The sequence below is a fragment of the Lithobates pipiens genome, unplaced genomic scaffold, assembly GCF_037356315.1.
Source record: "Lithobates pipiens isolate NorthernLeopardFrog02 unplaced genomic scaffold, aLitPip1_a1.2 Scaffold_25, whole genome shotgun sequence".
NCBI classification, from domain to species: Eukaryota; Metazoa; Chordata; class Amphibia; order Anura; family Ranidae; genus Lithobates; species Lithobates pipiens.
Genome location: NW_027507787.1, coordinates 107,934,598 through 107,959,136, shown reverse-complemented (window position 1 = coordinate 107,959,136; position 24,539 = coordinate 107,934,598). Strand labels below are relative to the sequence as shown.

Below are 24,539 nucleotides of genomic sequence, written 5' to 3'. Positions count from 1 at the left end.
CAAGTCAACGCCAACAACATAAAAAGAAGCCTTCAGCACCTAGTATTCCCAGGTGGTCTCCAATCCAGGTACTAGCAAGGCCCGACCCTGTTTAGCCTCTGAGATCAGAGGAGATCGGGCGCTTTCAGGCTTATGTGCCCATAGGCAATCTCTTTGGGCACTCTCAACCCTCTTGACAAATGCCAAGATGGTCACCTTGGGAAACAAGCAAAAAAAAAAAAAACGAATCAACGCCAACAACATAAAAAGAAGCCTACAGGTACTAACCAGGCCCGACTCTTCTTAGCCTCCAAGATCAGACGAGATTGGGTGCTTTCAGAGTGATGTGGCCATAGGCAATCTCTTCAGGCACTCTCAACCCGCTTTACTCCACGCCGTCGGCAGCGGTACGGGTGAACAAGTGGTGCTCGGACTCTTTCCCCATCACTAATGGGACGAGGCAGGGGTGCCCTCTGTCTCCCCTCATTTTTATTCTGACACTGGAACCACTTATGTGTCACGTTCGGAATGACCCGAATATTACTGGCATATCCAAACCCTCGGCACACCACACTACAAAATTGCGGCGTAGGCTGACGATCTAATTTTTTCCGTCTCCAATCCACACATTTTGCGTCCCAATATACTTGCGTCTCTCCAGCGATACGGCAGCCTATCAAACTATAAAATCAATTGCGCCAAGTCAGCTGTATTGAATATATCGGTCCCGGATGGTGAGGCCAATAGGCTCCGCTCCGCTTTTCCATCTACTGGGCTGAAAAATCGATATGTTACCTGGGCGTTGACATCGCAGCGGATTTAGCGCAATTGTACCCGCTTAATTTTGTCCCTTTCCTGGATAGACTGAAATCTGATTTGGGAAACTGGCATGCTTTAACACTGACCTGGTTCGGGCGCTGTAATGCATTCAAAATGACGGCCCTCCCGCGGATCTTACACATGTTCCAGACATTACCGATCCGGTTACCCCCAATTTTTTTCAGACAACTGCAGGTGCTGCTCCGGGACTTTATTTGGGCGCGCAAACCGCCCAGAGCCCGTTTGCAATTGCTTGCCAGACCAAAGGACAAGGGGGGTCTGGGTCTCTCAGATCTCAGACAATACTACAGAGTGACTCTGCTAGCCAAAGTCGTTGATTGGCATTGTAATGGCCCACACAAGCAGTGGGTGGAGATGGAGATTGAGGATGGATCCATTCCCCTATTGACCTCCCCGTGGCTCCTGTCCTCCCTACCAAAAGACCTCAGAGGTCACCCCGTAGTGGGAGCTACGTTGGCTGTTGTGCGGAGGTTGTTCCGCTGCACACACATTGCTCCCCTGCCATCACCAATGACTCCGGTTATAGGTAATCCAGACTTCCCACCGGGATTTACCAGCAAGAAACTGCGACAGTTGACAGTGGTGGGGAAACAGCGACTGGGAGAGGTGTCGCCCTCGGGAGGGCTCCCGACCACGCAAACTGTCGCCGAGCTTTCTGACCCTCCGCTTGACTTGTTTAGTGCTTATCAACTTCGTCACTTTCTTCTGGCCATACAAAGGGCCCCCTACACTCCTAGAGACCTGACACCGTATGAATCCATCTGTCACAAAAGGGAACCTGTGCGACACACCCTCTCCCTCCTGTACAACCTATTGAGTAGTCAGGAGGAGGAGTCGACCCCCACCATTTATCCACAAATGGGAGAGGGACTTAGGCATCACATTTACCCCACAACAGATAGGGAAGATCCTGACCTTAGTACATAAAGCTTCCATCGCAAACCAATATCAAGAATCAGGATACAAGATAGTCTCACGCTGGTATAGAGTCCCATAACTTCTGAATAAAATGGATAGATCGATCCCGGATGTTTGTTGGAGGGGAAATTCAGATACGGGGATCATGGGACGCCTTTTCTGGGCATGCCCGGCCTTGAGGAACTTTTGGGTTCCCAGCAGCGTGCCTTCTACACTTGACCGAACAGCCTGTTCGAAAATACAAAAAAACCCTCACGATGCAACTCCTGAATGCCGCCCGGGCCTGCATTCCCGCACTGTGGAGGCAGCCTCAGCCCCCATCCAAGGTGCTGTGGTATTCCAAAATCAATCATATTCTCCGGATGGAAGAATTGACCGCCACCCTTCACAACACTGAAGAGGCATTTAGTGTTACATGGAGGCCCTGCAGGTATTTTACTGGTACTCGAGACTACGTTCGGGAGGTGAGCAGTGCCTCTGTCCCAGAAAACGACTGAACATCTAATGTTTACCTACGTAGGCCATGTCTGCCCTGGGTGGCATTCCCCCCTCCCTTTTTGTCTTTATTTCTCTTTTTTTTCCCGCCGCCATCCCCCCACCTCCTCTCTCTCCGTCTTTGCACTCTCTTCTTCCCCCGTCCTCCCTTTTGACTATGCCTTGTCTCCTTACTAGCCTTCGGGACCCAGAAGAACCCCAGGGTTCTGGACATGACCGGCTCATATTTTACTCTGGTTCAGGTAGGTCATGATAAGCTGGCTCGCTGTGGTCCCAGTTGTTCTCCATGATTACATTTGTCTGAACGGAGCTGCACTACTCCGTTACTCAGTACTTCTGTACTACATGTCGGAGGTGGGGTTTCTCTCTTTTCTGCATGAAACTGTAGGACTCCCCTCTGAGAACCCAGAGTTATTTGGCTGCCTATTTTTTGTTACAATGTAATTGTGACCCTGGGTCATGCTGTATGGTTGACTGTTATATTTATGTTGTTCTACTTAATAAAAGAATAATTAAAAAAAAAATAAGTCAATGCCAACAACTTAAAACTAAAGCCTATGGCATCGAGAAATCCCAGGCGGTCTCCCATCCAGGTACTAACCAGGTCCCAACCCTGCTTAGCCTCTGAGATCAAATGCACGCTCAACCCTCTTGACAAACGCCAAGATGGTCATCTTGGGAAACAGACAAAAAAAACAAGTCAACGCCAACAACATAAAAAGAAGCCTGCGGCATTTGGAAAACCCAGGCGGTCTCCCATCCAGGTACAAACCAGGACCAACCCTGCTTAGCCTCTGAGACCAAACGAGATTGGGCGCTTTCAGGGTGTTGTGCCCGTAGGCAATTTCTTTGTGCACTCTCAACCCTCTTGACAAATGCCAAGATGGTCACCTTGGGAAACAAGGGAAAAAAAACAGGTCAAAGCCAACAACATAAAAAGAATCCTACGGCATCCGGTATTCCCAGGCGATCTCCCAATCAAGACACTAACCAGGCCAGATCCTTCTATGTCACCTGGTCTTCCCAGGCAGTCTCCCATCCAGGTACTAACCAGGCCTGACGCTGCTAAGCCTATGAAATCAGACGAGATCGGGCGCTTTCAGGGTGATGTGGCCGTAAGCGTTCTCTTCAAGACACGCCCAACCCTCTTGACAAACGCCAAGATGGTCGCCTTGAGAAACAAGCGAAATAAACAGTTCAAAGCCAACAACATAAAAAGAAGCCTATGGCACCTGGTATTTCCAGGCGGTCTCCCATCCAGGTACTAACCAGGCCCGACACTGTTTAGCCTCTGAGATCAGATGAGATTGGGCGCTTTCAGGGTGATGGGGCCGTAGGTGATCTCTTTGGGCACTCTCAACCCTCTTGTTAAATGCCAAGATGGTCACCTTGGTAAACAAGCAAAATAAACAGGTAAACGCCAACAACATAAAAAGAAGCCTACTTCTGTTTAAAACTGTTTGCCTGCCGCCCACCGCCCCCCCATTACAGGGAGGCAGCCGGCGCCCGGCAACGCGCCCAATCCTGGGCTATTACCCAATACGGGTAGTCCTACGTGGGGAACGTAACTGGACATGGACAACCCGGAAAACCCCGCCCCTCACTTTCTCCCCACGCTTTCTTATTAGTTACTTGGTACAACATTGTTTGTCTGCTGCAACTAGGGACCTTGCAGTCTAGCATCCGCAGTCCCACTTGTGGGAAGTTGGATGCTCTTTGTGTTACGCTGGTAGGCTTAGAACATACTCGGTTATCTTTTTTTTTTGTTTGTGAGCTGTGAAGAGCTTTTATGTCATTGACCGTGTACCATAACCTCTGCAATCCCTGTCCTATTTTGCACTTGATGATATATGTGCCAAGCTTTCTGTTATTATCTCTTTGATACCTGTCTTTTCTTTTCATTTAATAAACATATATTAAACAAAAAAAAAAAAAAGTCCACTGAAGCCCACACACGAGCGGATTGTCCACTGAAATGTGTTTCGACGGACTAAGTACGCCATACAGTCTGCTCGTGTGTACGCGGCATACGGCATCCAGTATTCCCAGGCGATCTCCCAATCAAGACACTAACCGGACCAGATCCTTCTATGGCACCTGGTCTTCCCAGGCAGTCTCCCATCCAGGTACTAACCAGGCCTGACGCTGCTTAGCCTCTGAATTCAGACAAGATCGGGTGCTTTCAGGTTGATGTGGCCGTAAGCGTTCTCTTCAAGGCACGCCCAACCCTCTTGACAAACGCCAAGATGGTCACCTTGAGAAACAAGCAAAAAAAACAGGTCAAAGCCAACAACATAAAAAGAAGCCTATGGGCTTAAAGCGGACCTTAAAAGATGGGACCCACTAGCTCTGTCATGGTTCGGACGCTGTAATGTGTTGAAGATGAACGCGATGCCACGACTTCTGTATCTACTACAAGCCTTACCTATCAAAATACCCCAGACTTTCTTTCATGCGGTTCGCTCAATCTTTATCAAGTTCCTCTGGCGCAGAAAACATATGCGTATTGGTAGGGCAATGCTATTGCGACCGAAATTGCGGGGAGGTATTGGCTTCCCGAACCCTGCTCTATATTACACAACGATGCACATGACACCGGGGGTTGACTGGTGCCGGTGTTCTGCCATATACTGTCCGGCCATGATATAGTGTCCACGCCGTACTGCGCATGCGCAGTACGGAGCAGACGAAGCTTCGGAAAATCTCCGAAGCTGAACGGCGCCTGCGCGGTGAGTGGAGGTGGTAGCCCCACCATCCAAGCGGACATAGGGTTGTGAATATTAGAGGGCCCCTCGCAGGCGAGCTTCGCTCGCCACGCTTCGGGCTCGGCCTCGCTGCGCTCGGCTCTTTTATATTATTACTCTATGTCCACTTAGATAGTGGGGATAGAACCTGGACTCAGTGCGCAGGCGCCGTTCATGCTCGGCAATTTTCGGAATCTGTGTTGCTGTGTACTGCGCATGAGCAGTACACAGCGGACACTATCCGATGGGGGGCCATATGTGATAAGACACCGGCATAGGGAACTGAAGCTATGGGTCAAGCTAGAGCAGGAGATGGCGCGGGTTCCACTGGCTGGTCTGCCTTGGGCGGGGAGGCCATTGGAGCCCTGTGTGACTACTCACCCGTTAATTGGCCCCTCGCTCGCCGAGATGGATAGTTTTTTTCACCTTTCCCACCTGACTAACTTCCCTTCTCCTATGACCCCAATTATTGGACATCCTAGATTCCCTCCGGGCCTGTCTGACCAGGCCTTTACCAGGCAAGCCCCGAAAGGGCTTCTGAGAGCAGCCCTATTTCTTGGACCCACGGCTTGATTCCCATGGGGACCATACTGCTAGAGCAAGTACCTGTTGCATTGGATAGCTGGAGAGCTAGACAGCTAATCCATTTCCTCGGATCACTACCTAACCATTCGTTCTTCTCTAGACAATTCCACCCCTTTGAGGAACTTTGCCTGGATGATGGCCCAATTCGTGGTTCCCTCTCTAGGTCCTACCAAATCCTGACAGACGCACAATCCTCCACGGATCCACCCTTCCTAGCTAAATGGAAAAGGGACTTACAAACTACATTCTCCAAACCACAGAAGGACAGAATACTCTTTTTCGCCCATAAGTCTTCACTCTGCAGTAAATATCAGGAGATCTCATATAAGCTGATCACACGCTGGTATCGTACACCGGTGGTGTTGGCCAAAATATTCCCCGGTCAATCTGACCGCTGCTGTCGCTGTGGGCAACAGGCTGGCACCATTCTCCACATTTTCTGGGAATGCCCTGAATTACAAACATTCTGGCAGCCTGTCCTGAGACTCATCCACAAGTTCACAGAGATTTCCTTAGCCAATGATCCCGCAGCAGTTCTTCTCACTCTAACTCCTATGTCGAGAAAGCGTTATCATAAGTGTTATCATAACTTAAACATCTAAACAAGCGTTATCATAACTTAAACATCTCCTCAATGCAGCTAGGGCCTGCATCCCAAGTCAGTGGAAAGAGCAATCTGCTCCAATGGTGACCCAGTGGTTCGCAAGGGTAAATGATATTGAACGAATGGAAGACCTGACTGCCACAATGAGGGATAAAACGGAGGAGCATGGGAACAGATGGTTCTACTGGACCCAGTTTCGCTTTTCGGAAGAATACCTCCGCGAGACATAGTAAGCTCATGGTGATCATTGGAGATCGCTGTTCCAAACGTTGGACAGCTGATGATCTGGTGAGCCGAGGGCGTCTCTTGCTCCCTGGGAGGGGACCCCATCCTATCCACTCTACCCACGACACCCCCTTACCCCTTCTTTTCCTTTTCTGCCATTTCCTTCCCCAATCTTCTCTTTCCCCTTCTCCCTCTTTTCAGTTCTACTATTTCCCTTCTTAACTCAAAAAAGGGAAAAGAAAATGGTAGGTTCCGACCCCATTTGACTACTACACAATACTCTTCCCCTATCTATGGATATCTAAACTCTTCGAGGGTAGCAGGGCTAGTATCAATAATATTTTAAGTAGTAGAGGATCCCAACGAGATGGAGCTTTAATCTCATCTTGATATGACCGCAAAGCTGTACACGTGCTATTCTCCTCTGACTTCTTACCATTGGCTCTGATATCCATGCAATATGATCGTTTGTTTGTAACTATTTGTATCACACATTCTGTGAAGTTGCCTTTGCATTGTATGTCGCATACTACTAAATAAAAAAAATAAAAAAAAAGAAGCCTATGGCACCTGGTATTCCCAGGCGGTCTCCCATCCAGGTACTAACCAGGCCTGACACTGTTTAGCATCCGAGATCAGACGAGATTGGGCGCTTTCAGGGTGATGGGGCCATAGGTGATCTCTTCGGGCACTCTCAACCCTCTTGACAAACGCCAAGATGGTCACCTTGGGAAACAAGTGAAAAAAAAACAGGTCAAGGCCAACAACATAAAAAGAAGCCTACAGCACCTAGTATTCCCTGGTGGTCTCCAATCCAGGTACTAGCAAGGCCCAACCCTGTTTAGCTTCTGAGATCAGAGGAGATAGGGTGCTTTCAGGGTTATGTGCCCATAGGCAATTTCTTTGGGCATTCTCAACCCTCTTGACAAATGCCAAGATAGTCACCTTGAGATACAAGTGAAAAAAAACAGGTCAATGTCAACAACATAAAAAGAAGAATACGGCACCTAGTATTCCAACGCCATCTCCCATCCAGGTACTAACTAGGCCCAACCCTTCTTAGCCTCAGAGAAGAGAAGAGATAGGGCTCTTTCAGGGTGATGCTGCTATAAGCGATCTCTTTGGGCACTCTCAACCCTCTTGACAAATGCTAAGATGGTCACCTTGGGAAACAAGCAAAAAAAAAAAAACGAATCAACGCCAACAACATAAAAAGAAGCCTACAATAACTGGTATTCCCTGGTGGTCTCCCATCCAGGTACTAACCAGGCCCGACTCTTCTTAGCCTCCAAGATCAGATGAGATTGGGTGCTTTCAGAGTGATGTGGCCATAGGCAATCTCTTCAGGCACTCTCAACCCTCTTGACAAACACCAAGATGGTCACTTTGGGAAACAAGCGAAAAAAAAACAGGTCAACGCCAACAACATAAAAAGAAGTCTACGACACCTGGTATTCCCAGGCGGTCTCCCATCCAGGCACTAACAAGGCCCGACTCTTCTTAGCCTCCAACATCAAACGAGATCGGGTGCTTTCAGGGTGATGTGCCCGTAGGCAATCTCTTCAGGCACTTTCAACCCTCTTGACAAACGCCAAGATGGTCACCTTGGGAAACAAGTGAAAAAAAAAACAGGTCAAGGCCAACAACATAAAAGGAAGCCTACAGCACCTAGTATTCCCAGGTGGTCTCCAATCCAGGTACTAGCAAGGCCCAACCCTGTTTAGCTTCTGAGATCAGAGGAGATCGGGCGCTTTCAGGGTTATGTGCCCATAGGCAATCTCTTTGGGCATTGTCAACCCTCTTGAAAAAAGCCAAGATAGTCACCTTGAGATACAAGCGAAAAAAAAACAGGTCAATGTCAACAACATAAAAAGAAGAATACGGCACCTGGTATTCCAACGCCATCTCCCATCCAGGTACTAACTAGGCCCAACCCTTCTTAGCCTCAGAGAAGAGAAGAGATAGGGTTCATGCAGGGTGATGCTGCTATAAGCGATCTCTTTGGGCACTCTCAACCTTCTTGACAAATGCCAAGATGGTCACCTTGGGAAACAAGCAAAAAAAAAAACGAATCAACGCCAACAACATAAAAAGAAGCCTACAATAACTGGTATTCCCAGGTGGTCTCCCATCCAGGTACTAACCAGGCCCGACTCTTCTTAGCCTCCAAGATCAGACGAGATTGGGTGCTTTCAGAGTGATGTGGCCATAGGCAATCTCTTCAGGCACTCTCAACCCTCTTGACAAACACCAAGATGGTCACTTTGGGAAACAAGCGAAAAAAAAACAGGTCAACGCCAACAACATTAAAAGAAGTCTACGACACCTGGTATTCCCAGGCGGTCTCCCATCCAGGTACTAACAAGGCCCGACTCTTCTTAGCCTCCAAGATCAAACGAGATCGGGTGCTTTCAGGGTGATGTGCCCGTAGGCTATCTCTTCAGGCACTTTCAACCCTCTTGACAAACGCCAAGATGGTCACCTTGGGAAACAAGCAAAAAAAATAAAAATAAGTCGGAAGCTAGAGACAATACGGCCCGAGTCCTCAATTTAATCCATGCGGCGCATGTACAGGGAAGGCCCTTGCTTATGTTGTCAACGGACGCGGAGAAGGCCTTTGACAGGGTGGCCTGGCACTTTATGTAGGCCACCCTGGAACATATAGGTCTTGGCTCCAACATGATGAGCTGGGTAATGTCGCTTTACTCCACGCCGTCGGCAGCGGTACGGGTGAACGAGTGGTGCTCGGACTCTTTCCCCATCACTAATGGGACGAGGCAGGGGTGCCGTCTGTCTCCCCTAATTTTTATTCTGACACTGGAACCACTTATGTGTCATGTTCGGAATGACCCGAATGTTACTGGCATATCCAAACCCTCGGCACACCACAAAATTGCGGCGTACACTGACGATCTATTTTTTTTCCGCCTCCAATCCACACATTTTGCTTCCCAATATACTTGCGTCTCTACAGCGATACGGCAGCCTATCAAACTATAAAATCAATTGCGCCAAGTCGGCTGTATTGAATATATCGGTCCCGGATGGTGAGGCCAAGAGGCTCCGCTCCGCTTTTCCATTCTACTGGGCTGAAAAATCTATATGTTACCTGGGCGTTGACATCGCAACGGATTTAGCGCAATTGTACCCGCTTAATTTTGTCCCTCTCCTGGATAGACTGAAATCTGATTTGGGAAACTGGCATGCTTTAACACTGACCTGGTTCCGGCGATGTAATGCATTCAAAATGACAGCCCTCCCGCGGATCTTATACATGTTCCAGACATTACCGATCCGGTTAACCCCAACTTTTTTCAGACAACTGCAGGTGCTGCTCCGGGACTTTATTTGGGCGTGCAAACCGCCCAGAGCCCGTTTGCAATAGCTTGCCAGACCAAAGGACTAGGGGGGTCTGGGTCTCCCAGATCTCAGACAATACTACAGAGTGACTCTGCTAGCGAGAGTCGTTGATTGGCATTGTAATGGCCCACACAAGCAGTGGGTGGAGATGGAGATTGAGGATGGATCCATTCCCCTATTGACCTCCCCGTGGCTCCTGTCCTCCCTACCAAAAGACCTCAGAGGTCACCCCGTAGTGGGAGCTACGTTGGCTGTTGTGCGGAGGTTGTTCCGCTGCACACACATTGCTCCCCTGCCATCACCAATGACTCCGGTTATAGGTAATCCAGACTTCCCACCGGGATTTACCAACAAGAAACTGCGACATTTGACAGTGGTGGGGAAACAGCGTCTGTGATAGGTTTGGCCCTCGGGAGGGCTCCCGACCACGCAAACTGTCGCCGAGCTTTCTGACCCTCCGCTTGACTTGTTTAGTACTTATCAACTTCGTCACTTTCTTCTGGCCATACAAAGGGCCCCCTACACTCCTAGAGACCTGACACCCTATGAATCCATCTGTCACAAAAGGGAACCTGTGCGACACACCCTCTCCCTCCTGTACAACCTATTGAGTAGTCAGGAGGAGGAGTCGACCCCCACCATTTATCCACAAATGGGAGAGGGACTTAGGCATCACATTTACCCCACAACAGATAGGGAAGATCCTGACCTTAGTACATAAAGCTTCCATCGCAAACCAATATCAAGAATCAGGATACAAGATAGTCTCACGCTGGTATAGAGTCCCATACCTTCTGAATACAATGGATAGATCGATCCCGGATGTTTGTTGGAGGTGAAATTCAGATACAGGGACCATGGGACACCTTTTCTGGGCATGCCCGGCCTTGAGGAACTTTTGGGTTACCAGCAGTGTGCCTTCTACACTTGACCGAACAGCCTGTTCGAAAATACAAAAAAACCCTCACAATGCAACTCCTGAATGCCGCCCGGGCCTGCATTCCCGCACTGTGGAGGCAGCCTCAGCCCCCATCCAAGGTGCTGTGGTATTCCAAAGTCAATCATATTCTCCAGATGGAAGAATTGACCGCCACCCTTCACAACACTGAAGAGGCTGTTAGTGTTACATGGAGGCCCTGGAGGTATTTTACTGGTACTCGAGACTACATTCGGGAGGTGAGCAGTGCCTCTGTCCCAGAAAACGACTGAAAATCTAACGTTTACCTACGTAGGCCATGTCTGCCCTGGGTGGCATTCCCTTCCTCCCTTTTTGTCTTTATTTTTCTTTTTTTCCCTGCCGCATTCCCCCCACCTCCTTTCTCTCCGTCTTTGCACTCTCTTCTTCCCCCGTCCTCCCTTTTGACTATGCCTTGTCTCCTTACTAGCCTTCGGGACCCAGAAGAACCCCAGGGTTCTGGACATGCCCGGCTCATATTTTACTCTGGTTCACGTAGGTCATGATAAGCTGGCTCGCTGTGGTCCCAGTTGTTCTCCATGATTACATTTGTCCGAACGGAGCTGCACTAGTTATACTGTACTACATGTCGGAGGTGGGGTTTCTCTCTTTTCTGCATGAAACTGTAGGACTCCCCTCTGAGAACCCAGAGTTATTTGGCTGCCTATTTTTTGTTACCATGTAATGGTGACCCTGGGTCATGCTGTATGGTTGACTGTTATATTTATGTTGTTTTACTTAATAAAAGAATAATAAAAATAAAAAAAAATAAGTCAATGCCAACAACTTAAAACTAAAGCCTATGGCATCGAGAAATCCCAGGCGGTACTAACCATGTCCCAACCCTGCTTAGCCTCTGAGATCAAATGCACGCTCAACCCTCTTGACAAACGCCAAGATGGTCACCTTGGTAAACAAGCGAAAATAAACAGGTAAACGCCAACAACATAAAAAGAAGCCTACGGCGCCTGGTATTCACAGATGGTCTCCCATACAGGTATTAACCAGGCCGTACACTGCTAGGCCTCCGAGATCAGATGAGATTGTGCGCTTTCAGGGTGATGTGGCCATAGGTGTTCTATTTAGACACTCTCAACCCTCTTGACAAATAGCAAGATGGTTATCTTGGGAAACAAGTGAAAAAAAACAGGTCAACGCCAACAACATAGACCCTGGCGGTCTCCCATCTGACCCAGACCCTGCTTAGCCTCTGAGATCGGGCGCTTTCAGGGTGATGTGACCTCAGGCGAACGCTTTGGGACATACTCAAAACTCTTGACTGATGCTAAAATGGTCACCTTGGGAAACAAGCGAAAGAAAAACAGGTCAAAGCCAACAATATAAAAAGATTCCTACGGCACCTTTAATTAGGTACTATCCAGGCCGGACCCTGCTTAGCCTCTGAGATCAGATGAGATCAGGCGCTTTCAGGGGGATGTGGTCATAGGAGATTTCTTTGGGCTCTCCCAGCCCTCTTGACAAATGCCAAGATGATCACCTTGGGAAACAAGTGGAAAAAAAAACCATGTCAACGCCAACAACATAAAAAGAATCCTACGACACCTGGTATTCCCAGTTGGTCTCCCACCCAGTTACTAATCAGGCCGGACAATGCTTAGCCTCCGAGATCAGACAAGATCAGGCACTTTCAAGGTGATGGGGCCATAGGCGATCTCTTTGGGAACTCTCAACCATCTTGACAAACGCCAACATGGTCATCTTGGGAAACAAGTGAAAAAAACCAAGTCATTGCCAACAGTTTCCTTGCCTGAAATAGGCATCTCAGAACTGCCAACTAATCCCAGGAGACAATACTTCGCCTCCATCCTGGTGGAGGTTCCAAACACCCGATCAATGGTTCCTGTCACCTCTGTCCAGTAGCGGATCAACTTCGGGCATCTCCAAAACATGTGCATCATGTCTCCCACCATGTTCCCGCACCGGGGGCAACTTGCGTCCGGCCGTTCGGCCAAACTGAAAAAGTTTACGAGGAGCATAATAGGTTCTATATAATAAGATCAGATGTGTCATCCTCTGTGACGAGAGCCATAATTCACCACAGGCAGGATTCCTGTGGCCAAGTATAGCTCACCCGGCCTTGTATAGTGTGTTGCGGTGGTCAGGGAAAGAGGACGATAGGCAGGGACAGTGTCTTTACTGCTTGGGAACCTAGCACTTTTACAGTGGGTGTTAGTGCCTCCTGCACAGTACACACCTGAAGCTACCCTTTATTACTGGTGTTCAATTTCTGCAATACATGCATCTGCAGTGGAAAAGTTAGAGTGGGTGTTGTGTGCCTCCTGCACAGTATACACCTTATTGCTGGTGTTCTGTTTCTGTAATACAGGAACCTAGCACTGTTACACTGCTAGGGTGTACAGAGAAGCTGGTATATATAGAAGACTACAGCATACAGAAGAAAGGCTAGTGAATACAGAATACAGACTCGTGTATGTAGATAGGCTTGAGTATACAGAGATGCTAGAGTAAACAGTGAGACTGGGGTACACAGAGAGGCTAGTTTAAAGAGAGGCTAGTATATACAAAGATGTTAGTGTATATAGAGAGGTTAGTGTATAGAGAGAGTCGGGTGTATACAGAAAGGACAGTGCATATAGAGAAGCTAGTGTATACAGAAGACAGGCTTGGGTATACATCAAAGATGACAGTGTATACAGAAAACTGGGTAGTGCATGCAGAGAGTCTAGTGGGTACAGAAGACAGGCTGGTGTATTCTAGCTAGTATTTACAGTCTAGTGTATGCAGAAGACAGACTGTGGTATACAGAGAGTTTAGTGTATTCAGAGAGTCTAGTGTATACAGTCGGCGAGTGTATACATAAGACTGGCTAGTTTACACAGTGTTTACAGAGATGCAAGGGTGTACAGAGAAGCTGGTATATATAGAAGACTACAGCATACAGAAGAAAGGCTAGTGAATACAGAATACAGACTCGTGTATGTAGATAGGCTTGAGTATACAGAGATGCTAGAGTAAACAGTGAGGCTGGGGTACACAGAGAGGCTAATTTAAAGAGAGGCTAGTATATACAAAGATGTTAGTGTATATAGAGAGGTTAGTGTATAGAGAGAGTCGAGTGTATACAGATAGGACAGTGCATATAGAGAAACTAGTGTATACAGAAGACAGGCTTGGGTATACATCAAAGATGACAGTGTATACAGAAGACTGGGTAGTGCATACATAATACTGGCTAGTTCAGACAGTTTTTACAGAGATGCAAGGTTGTACAGAGAAGCTAGTATATATAGAAGACAGAAGAAAGGCTAGTGAATACAGAATACAGACTCGTGTATGCAGATAGGCTTGAGTATACAGCGATGCTAGAGTAAACAATGAGGCTGGGGTACACAGAGAGGCTAGTTTAAAGAGAAGCTAGTATATACAAAGATGTTAGTGTATATATAGAGAGGTTAGTGTATAGAGAGAGTCGAGTGTATACAGATAGGACAGTGCATATAGAGAAACTAGTGTATACAGAAGACAGGCTTGGGTATACATCAAAGATGACAGTGTATACAGAAGACTGGGTAGTGCATACAGAGAGTCTAGTGGGTAAAGAAGACAGGCTGGTGTATTCTAGCTAGTTTTTACAGTCTAGTGTATACAGAAGACAGGCTGTGGTATACAGAGGGTTTAGTGTATTCAGATAGTCTAGTGTATACAGTCGGTGAGTGTATACATAATACTGGCTAGTTCAGACAGTTTTTACAGAGATGCAAGGTTGTACAGAGAAGCTAGTATATATAGAAGACAGAAGAAAGGCTAGTGAATACAGAATACAGACTCGTGTATGCAGATAGGCTTGAGTATACAGCGATGCTAGAGTAAACAATGAGGCTGGGGTACACAGAGAGGCTAGTTTAAAGAGAAGCTAGTATATACAAAGATGTTAGTGCATATAGAGAGGTTAGTGTATAGAGAGAGTCGAGTGTATACAGATAGGACAGTGCATATAGAGAGACTAGTGTATACAGAAGACAGGCTTGGGTATACATCCAAGCTGACAGTGTATACAGACGACTGGGTAGTGTATACAGAGAGTCTAGTGGGTACAGAAGACAGGCTGGTGTATTCTAGCTAGTTTTTACAGTCTAGTGTATACAGAAGACAGGCTGTGGTATACAGAGGGTTTAGTGTATTACAGAGATGCAGGGGTGTACAGAGAAGCTAGTATATATAGAAGACTACAGCATACAGAAGAAAGGCTAGTGAATAAAGAATAAAGGCTGGCTTCTACGGAGAGGCTAGTGTATGCAGAACACTATCTAGGGTATATAGAGAGGCTAGATTATACAGAGAGGCTAGTGCATAGAGTATATAGAAGCCTGGTTAGTGTATACAGGGAAGCTAGTGTGTACAGAAGAAAGGCTAGACAGGCTATAAGAGAGACACGTTTTTACAGAAGACAGTTTGGGGTATACAGAGATGCTAGTTTATACAGAGAGACTAATGTATACAGAAGACAGGCTAGGGCATACAGAAGACAGAAGACGGGCTAGTGTATTCAGAACATAGGCTAGTGTATATCGAAGACAAGCTATTGTATGCAGAGACCGGCTAGTGTAAACATGCTGGTGTATATAGAGAGGCTAGTGAATTTAGAGGGTAGGCTAAGTGATAACAGAAGACAATCTGGGCTATACAGAGACTTTTCATCATTTCATCTAGCTCACATCTCTAATGGAGTTTGTCTCATTGCCATGTTATGCCTTTTCATTCTTATGCTAAATATAGATTATACTCACTACACGATTTTAATCATCCACATCAAGCATGCAATAAAACTATCATACATATAAATAAACTCTTTTGCTCTATTTTGCATATTTGTAATTCCAACATCAACTTTCACATTGAGTATGTGACAGTCCTGACACACCATCCTGACTTATTTTTCTTTATTTCTTATTAGAAATAGAGAGTACTATCTCAAAATCCGGTTAAATCTATTCACTTCGATGAGTTCTACCGCTAATTGTACGGTAATGCAAAATGTATCTCTCTGCACTATGATCTTAATCATAATAATAATAATAATAATAGGATTGTCTAATGCAAAGATCAACTAGTCTAATATAAGCTTTCTCATTGGTACCGGCATATTCTTTAAATTTAGACTAAAGCAACTATTTCTCGGACATTTTCAAGCTAAGCTTTCAATCTCTTACCTTTGAAAAGCGATACTTCCTCCCTACAACATTAAGCCATTTAAATGTCCTATTGGTCGCCTATATTATACAACTCTCTGAAAAGCCTATATGTAGAGAATAAAACTAGTCTTACATCTTAATAAAACAGTTTTATTGCTCAACCAGTCATGACAAATAAACGTTTCCACTGTTTGACTCTATTTTCTGTATTACTTCTTTTTCTTCACCTTAACTGTCACAGTTAAAACACAGTGACAAAACATTTCTTTTTACCGCAGCAAAATGTGAGAAAAACAGTGTAAGCCGTCTTTCTGCCATATGCTTCAGAAATTTAATGTACCGCTTTTAAATCCATATCAATTCCACATAACCGTGAACCGTCTTACAATTTTAACATTTACTGATAGCAATTACTGATATTACATTATGACTATACCAGTGGAAAAGGACCGCGTTATGGAACTGTGAAATTAATCATAATCTCAGCGTTAACTTAGCTGATAAATTCACGATTTACTCAACGATTTACTCAATGATTTAAACTTAGATTTTTTTCATTCTAAGTCTATTTAATCTTAAATAATTTATACTATATTCTACTGTACTCTTAAATTATGTACTGTTGTTCTGTATTTTAGCCGTTCTCATATTTTGTTTTATGTTGCAACCATCGAATCTCATTGCTATTCCGACATTCTGCCTTAATGAAGATATTACCCTTTTGTGTATTCACGTTATCTCGACCTATATGCCTCAATATTTTCCTAATTTGTTTTGCTATACTTATTATTATTATATTATAGAGATTATTAACTCTAAATCATTGTAAACCTAACCATAGTTATAATGTCTACAGCTAATTTTACGTTAAAGCAAAAGTCACACAAAACCATCTTTTTAAATCCTTTTAAACACTGCACATAAGAGCAATGCAACCATCTCTCGCGACCTCTATGCAATAGGATTCTCTTTCTGACTCTATTTTGTGTATTACTTCTTCTCCACATTAACTGTCGCACTGATAACCATTTGTAACACCTAACACTTGCAACACATTTTTTAACAGCAGCAAAATGTGAGAAAAGCAGTGGGGCGGTTTACTTGATTGAGAAGTGGTTGCAGTAGCAAAGCATAGCAATACAGTTTGATTACATTAATAACACATAATGCAACTATTTTACATTCACCTCATGCATACATCCTAATGTAAGCTGTCTATCACTATTAATGTTCATGGTTACTGATACATTATGCCGATAAGCAGTGGAAACGGAAAACAGTCAGTGTAAGCCGTCTTCGTGCGTTACAAAATTAATGGAACGATTTAAACGTTGGAATTTTCAAGCTACGTCAATTTACTATTAAATACCCTTTAGCTGCTTAGCTCACACTTTGCTGTATGTAGCCGCGTTTACATGTAAGTAACCAATGGGGATTGACATTTCATGTCCATCTCACATCTCTAATGCAATTTGCCTCTTTGCCATGTCATACTTTGCCATTTATTATACCTTCTCATCCGATAGAAACCTAGTCGTTGCTGATATTTCATGATTACAGCAATCATCTCATCTAATTGCTATTCCGACAATATGATCATTGCTCAATCATTTTGAAGCTACTGCAAGTAACGCTTCCGATCTCTTTTATATATTAAGTAATATTTAGCTGCTTAGCTCACACTTTGCTGTATGTAGCCACGTTAACTGTATTAATGGTTACATGTAAATAACCAATGGGGATTGACATTTCATCTCTAATTCACATTCACATTTCTAATGCAGTTTGTCTCTTTTGCCATGTCATACTTTGCCAGTTATTATACGTTCTCATCCTTAAAGACACGTAAGGATCCTGAAAACGATAGAAACCTAGTCACGTCCTTGCTGATATTTCATGATTACAGCAATCATCTCATCTAATTGCTATTCCGACATTCTGCCTTGGAATTACTTTGCAACGCTCTATTGAACAATGTAAAGGTAAGCTATATATTTTGTGTATTTCCACTTAAACTCGACCTGTATATACTGTCTCAATATTATCCTTTCTAATTTTGCTAAATTCGATTATAGAGTTTGCTATGTCTAAATCCAGGTTACCTACTCTCCTTTTTTACGTATACTGCTAATTTTAGGATAATACAAAACCATCTTATTGCTTCTTTGAACGCTGAACATATTAAGAGTAATGCAATGCTACCGATGGGAACAGTTTAATTGCTCTTCTCACATTTAGCTGGTATCTCTCTCTATAGGAAACTGAATTTGTACCACAACGATCACTCATCTAATATCAGTCCACTCAGTGCTACCGGGATAACTTTTACTTTTAGAGTAATGAAATGATTTCTCAGTCATTTTGAAGCTACTACAAGTAACGCTTCCGATCTTTTTTCAACTGCAATACTTTATCTCTGATATGTTAAGTAATATTTAGCTGCTTAGCTCACACTTTGCTGTATGTAGCCGCGTTAACTGCATTAATGGTTACATGTAAATAACCAATGGGGATTGACATTTCATGTCTATCTCACATCTCTAATGCAATTTGTCTCTTTGCCATGTCATACTTTGCCAGTTATTATACTTACTCATCCTTAAAGACACGTAAGGATCCTGAAAAACGATAGAAACCTTGTAACGTCGTTGCTGATATTTCATGATTACAGCAATCATCTCATCTAATTGATATTCCGACATTCTGCTTTGGTATTACTTTGCAACGCTCTATTGAACAATGTAAAGGTAAGCTAGATATTTTGTGTATTTCCACTTAAACTCGACTTTTATATACTGTCTCAATATTATCCGTTCTAATTTTGCTAAATTAGATTGTAGAGTTTGCTATGTCTAAATACATGTTACCTACTCACCTTTATTACGCATACTGCTAATTTTAGGGTAATACAAAACCATCTTATTGCTTCTTTACACGCTGCACGTATGAAGAGTAATGCAATGCTACCGTGAACAGTTTAATTGCTCGTTTCACATTTAGCTGGTATCTCTCTGCTATAGGAAACTGAATTTGTATTACAACGATCACTCATCTAATATCAGTCCACTCAGTGCTACCTGGATAACTTTTACATTTAGAGTAATGAAATGATTTCTCAGTCATTTTGGAGCTACTGCAACTAACGCTTCCGATCTCATTTCGACTGCAATACTTAATCTCTGCTATTGCAGAATATTTAGCTGAATATTTAGCTGCTTTGCTGTACGTAGCCGTGGGGATTGGCATTTCATCTCTAATTCATATTCACAATTCTAATGCAGTTTGTCTTTTTGGCATGGCATCCTCTGCCCGTTATTATCCTTTCTCATCCTTATGCTATATTTGGGGTATATTCACTACATGATTAAAGACACGTAATGAACCTGATTGATAAAAACCTACACACGTCGTTGCTGTTATTTAGTGTATTTCCACTTAAACCCGACCTGTATATACTGTCTCAATATTAATTTTAGAGTTATTTTGCTATATTTATTATTAGAATAAACAGATTACTATCTCTAAATCCTGGTAAACCAGCTCACACTTAACCATCTTATTTCTACCTTACACGCAGCACATATTAACATATTAACATTTAGCCGGTATCTGTCTGCAATAGTAAACGAAATGTGTAGATCACTCATCTAATATCGTCTTTTCAGTGCTACCGGAACAACTTTTAAATTTAGAGTAATGCAACGATTTCTCAGTTTTATGATACTACTGCAACTAACGCTTTGGATCTCTTTCCTGATAAATTACGCTCTGCAATATAGCAAGCCTGCATGCATACACTAGCCTCCCTTTGTAACCCAACTTCTCTCTCTGTATACCTTAGCCTCCATCTCTTGCATAAACCAGGACCTTCTTCTGTATAATCTAGCCTATCTGTATACACTAGCCTGTCTTTTGTACACATTAGGCTCTCTGTGTAAACTAGCCGGTCTACTGTATACACTAGTCCATCTGTATACACTAGCAAGTCTGCATACTCCTGCCTCTCTGTGTAACCTAGCCTCTCTCTCTCTCTGTATACCCTAGCCTCCATCTCTGCATACCCAGGACGTTCTTCTGTATAATCTAGCCTATCTGTATAAACTAGCCTGCCTTTTGTACACATTAGCCTCTCTGTATAAACTAGACGGTCTACTGCATACACTAGTCCATCTGTATACACTAGCAAGTCTGCATACTCCTGCCTCTCTGTGTAACCCAGCCTCTCTCTCTCTCTCTCTCTCTCTCTCTCTCTCTCTCTCTCTCTCTCTCTCTCTCTGTATACCCTAGCCTCCATCTCTGCATACCCAGGACGTTCTTCTGTATAATCTAGCCTATCTGTATACACTAGCCTGTCTTTTGTACACATTTGCCTCTCTGTATAAACTAACCGGTCTTCTGTATACACTAGTCCGCCTGTATACACTAGCAAGTATGCATACTCTAGCCTCTCTCTCTGTATACCCTAGCCTCCATCTCTGCATACCCAGGACGTTCTTCTGTTTAATCTAGTCTATCTGTATACACTAGCCTGTCTTTTGTACACATTAGCCTCTCTGTATAAACTAGCCGGTCCTGTGTATACACTAGTCCTTCTGTATACACTAGCAAGTCTGTGTAACCAAGCCTCTCTCTCTGCATACCCTAGCCTCCATCTCTTGCATAAACCAGGACCTTCTTCTGTATAATCTAGCCTATCTGTATACACTAGCCTGTCTTTTGTACACATTAGCCTATCTGTGTAAACTAGCCGGTCTACTGTATACACTAGTCCATCTGTATACACTAGCAAGTCTGCATACTCCTGCCTCTCTGTGTAACCCAGCCTCTCTCTCTCTCTCTGTATACCATAGCCTCCATCTCTGCATACCCAGGACGTTCTTCTGTATAATCTAGCCTATCTGTATAAACTAGCTTGTCTTTTGTACACATTAGCCTCTCTGTATAAACTAGCCGGTCCTCTGTATACACTAGTCCGTCTGTATACACTAGCAAGTCTGTGTAACCAAGCTTCTCTCTCTGCATACCCTAGCCTCCATCTCTTGCATAACCAGGACCTTCTTCTGTATAATCTAGCCTATCTGTATAAACTAGCCTGTCTTTTGTACACATTAGCCTCTCTGTATAAACTAGCCGGTCTACTGTATACACTAGTCCATCTGTATACACTAGCAAGTCTGCATACTCCTGCCTCTCTGTGTAACCCAGCCTCTCTCTCTCTCTCTCTGTATACCCTAGCCTCCATCTCTGCATACCCAGGATGTTCTTCTGTATAATCTAGCCTATCTGTATAAACTAGCCTGTCTTTTGTACACATTAGCCTCTCTGTATAAACTAGCTGGTCTTCTGTATACACTAGTCCGTCAGTATACACTAGCAAGTCTGCATACTCTAGCCTCTCTGTGTAACACAGTCTCTCTCTCTGTATACCCTAGCCTCCATCTCTGCATACCCAGGACGTTCTTCTGTATAATCTAGCCTATCTATATACACTAGCCTGTGTTGTGTACACTTTAGCCTCTCTGTATAAACTAGCCGGTCTTCTGCATACACGAGTCTCTCTGTAGACCCTTGGATGTCTTTTGTATACACTAGCTGCTCTTTATACATTAGCTCTCTGTATACCCAAGCCTCTCTGTATACACTAGTCCGTCTGTATACACTAGCAAGTCTGCATACTCTAGCCTCTCTGTGTAACACAGTCTCTTTCTCTGTATACCCTAGCCTCCATCTCTGCATACCCAGGACGTTCTTCTGTATAATCTAGCCTATCTATATACACTAGCCTGTGTTTTGTACACTTTAGCCTCTCTGTATAAACTAGCCGGTCTTCTGCATACACGAGTCTCTCTGGAGACCCTTGGATGTCTTTTGTATACACTAGCTGCTCTTTATACATTAGCTCTCTGTATACCCAAGCCTCTCTGTATACACTAGTCCGTCTGTATACACTAGCAAGTCTGCATACACCAGCCTCTCTGTGTAACCCAGCCTCTCTCTCTGCATACCCAAGATGTTCTTCTCTATAATCTAGCCTATTTGTATACACTAGGCTATCTTTTGCACACATTTGCCTCCCTATATAAACTAGCCGGCCTTCTGTATACCCTAGTCCGTCTGTATACACTAGCAAGTATGCATACTCTAGCCTCTCTCTCTGTATACCCTAGCCTCCATCTCTGCATACCCAGGACATTCTTCTGTATAATCTAGCCTATCTGTATACACTAGTGTATACAGACAGACTAGTGTATACAGAGGACCGGCTAATGTGTACAAAAGACAGGCTAATGTATACAGATAGTAATATGAGGGACACTCCTCACCCCCGCCCCCACCTACCAGATCTGACTTTCATCCCCTTGCCCTCTCTGCCCCGGTCATCTGGTGGCAGTTTTATGCACTCCCTGGCCCCCACCCATTCATAATCCTTACCGACCTTTCCTTCCGCTGCTCACAGGAACACACTGGATGACTTGTCTAATTAACCAACTTGTACAAGACACCGCTAGCCTCCTGTCTGACACCGGTCCCCCTTGGAGGCTTTACCCCTCACTGTTTGGGTGGTCCCTGCCTCTCCCTGGATGCTCCACATATACCACAACGACATTGTCAGAGGGGCACCACTTGACAGGACACGGGGCTGTCATGCCGGTGGCATCTCCCATTGGAGGAAGGGATGATAGCCCCAACCCCTTGGCAGCAGGTTCTTTCATGTACAGACCAGGGCGGCTCATCTTCCCTTCTGGAGTCTTTACCTTAGATGGGGGAGTTGCACTTTGGGGGATCTGAGTGATACCTAGTGCGCTGTACTGGAAGGGCTTGATATTCCCGCATATGTGTCCCCTCCCCCTGGTTGCGCCCCTCGTCCCCCCCTCTGGCTCCCACCTACTCTTTGCTGACATTGCCTTCTGCAGCTTTTGGGGACCCTGGATGACTTATTTATTGAGCCTATTGGTACAAGACACTGCTTCCCTCCAGGGTGACTCTGGACCCCCCTGGAGGATTTACCCCTTACTGTTTGGGCAGTCCCAGCCTCCCTCTGGATGCTCTACACAGCCCCCGATGGCGATGCAGGAGAGACACTAATTGGCGGGCCCCAGGACTGCTGCTCGGGTGAAGTCTCCCGTTGGATGGAGGGATGGTGGCCCCAGCCCCTTGCCTGCCAGATTTTCCATGCACCGACCAGGGCTGCTCCTCTTTCATCATGATGTGGTGACCATGGAGGGGAGGAGTTGAAATTTATGGGGTCTGGGTGTTTGCTGGTGGGAGTGCGCTAAAGGACTTGACATTTCCGCATGTTTTTCCCCTCTCCCCTGTTTCCCACCCTTCCCTTCCCTCCTTTCCCTACCCCTTTCCCCCCTTCTACTCCCCCTTTCCCTGCCCCTTTTCCCCCGGGGCGTGGACGGGGGAGAGGGGGTAAGAAGAGGACAATCTGCCAAAGGGAGCAATGGATTTGTTCGGGGACTGCATGTACTTTAGGGGATTGGGACGGGGGGTGGTGGATCCCATTCTGTGATGCCTTTTCTGTTGTGACAGGCTCTCTCGTGCATGCCTACGTTTAGGGCGAGCCGAGGAGACCCCTCAGTGCTGACAATTATATGCTCTACCTCTGTTTTGGTTATACTATTGTTTTTTGGTTCTATGATGTTACTGATTGTCTTTTATTTGCATACCAGTATCAGACGTGACATTTACCACTGCCGGGACTGGGGGGACTAGGATTCGGGGGCTCCCTCTCCGACCTGTCTACCCACCAACCCAAGTAGGACAGCGCTTTAAACCCAGTGTACATCTGGTAAGCGCTATAGCATAATTGTGCTGTTTTAGTATACCCTTCCTGTACTGTTGAGTGCGGACAACCCTTAATTTCCCTCTCCCCCTGGGGTTGAGGTGCCCGGCCTCTTTTTCCCTTTACCTTTCCTTCCATTTGCCCTTCCTTTCTCCCCCTTAGTTCCCGCCATGCATTACCTACCCAAAACCTACCTTGGTTCAACTTTCTTTGCTTTTCTCTGACGTCCCCCTCCCCCTCCCCGAGGAGCGAAGGCAGACTCAGTCAAGGTCACCTCTCTAAACGTTAAGGGACTGAACTCCCCTGAAAAACGGTGGATCCTCCTGTGAGAACTGAAGACTTCCTGTACTGATGTGGCCTTTATACAAGAAACACATTTTAAAAATACTAGCCTCCCCTTTCTATGGTTGAGATCCTTCCCTAAGGTCTACCACTCTACTAACTCCTCCTCTAAGACCAAGGGAGTCTCCATTCTGATCTCTAGCAGGCTCCCCTGGGTTCTCCAGGATTCTCTGGTGGACCCTGGGAGCCGATATCTTTTTCTTAGGGGCCACATTGGAGAGCGCCTTTTTACATTTGCCACTGTGTACGCTCCCAATGATCACCAAGACACGTTCCTCGGAACTACCCTGCACAGATTATGTGACTTTCGGGAGGGCCTGTTGATATTAGGTGGGGACTTTAATGTCCCCTTTCGCCATCGGTTGACACTTCTGCCTCTTTCTCCTCGCTCCTCATTTCCTCTAGAAAGCGGATTACTAAGTGTTTACTGAATGACCAATTAGTTGATGTCTGGCGTCTGCAACACTCTGGGGAAAGGGACTACTCTTTTTTGCTCTTCCCCTCACAAATCATACTTGAGGATAGACTT

The 24,539-nt window shown here is 45.3% G+C and overlaps 7 pseudogenes; all 7 read right to left on the bottom strand.

The window, feature by feature from the left end:
- Positions 1-3,452: 3,452 nt before the first annotated feature.
- Positions 3,453-3,571, bottom strand: LOC143931349 (5S ribosomal RNA; annotated as a pseudogene).
- Positions 3,572-6,948: 3,377 nt separating this feature from the next.
- Positions 6,949-7,067, bottom strand: LOC143932514 (5S ribosomal RNA; annotated as a pseudogene).
- Positions 7,068-7,167: 100 nt separating this feature from the next.
- LOC143932141 (5S ribosomal RNA) lies at positions 7,168-7,286 on the bottom strand (annotated as a pseudogene).
- Positions 7,287-7,607: 321 nt separating this feature from the next.
- On the bottom strand, positions 7,608-7,726 carry LOC143932209 (5S ribosomal RNA; annotated as a pseudogene).
- Positions 7,727-8,046: 320 nt separating this feature from the next.
- On the bottom strand, positions 8,047-8,165 carry LOC143931276 (5S ribosomal RNA; annotated as a pseudogene).
- A 320-nt stretch (positions 8,166-8,485) lies between these two features.
- Positions 8,486-8,604, bottom strand: LOC143931857 (5S ribosomal RNA; annotated as a pseudogene).
- A 100-nt stretch (positions 8,605-8,704) lies between these two features.
- On the bottom strand, positions 8,705-8,823 carry LOC143931118 (5S ribosomal RNA; annotated as a pseudogene).
- Between the last annotated feature and the right edge of the window lie 15,716 nt (positions 8,824-24,539).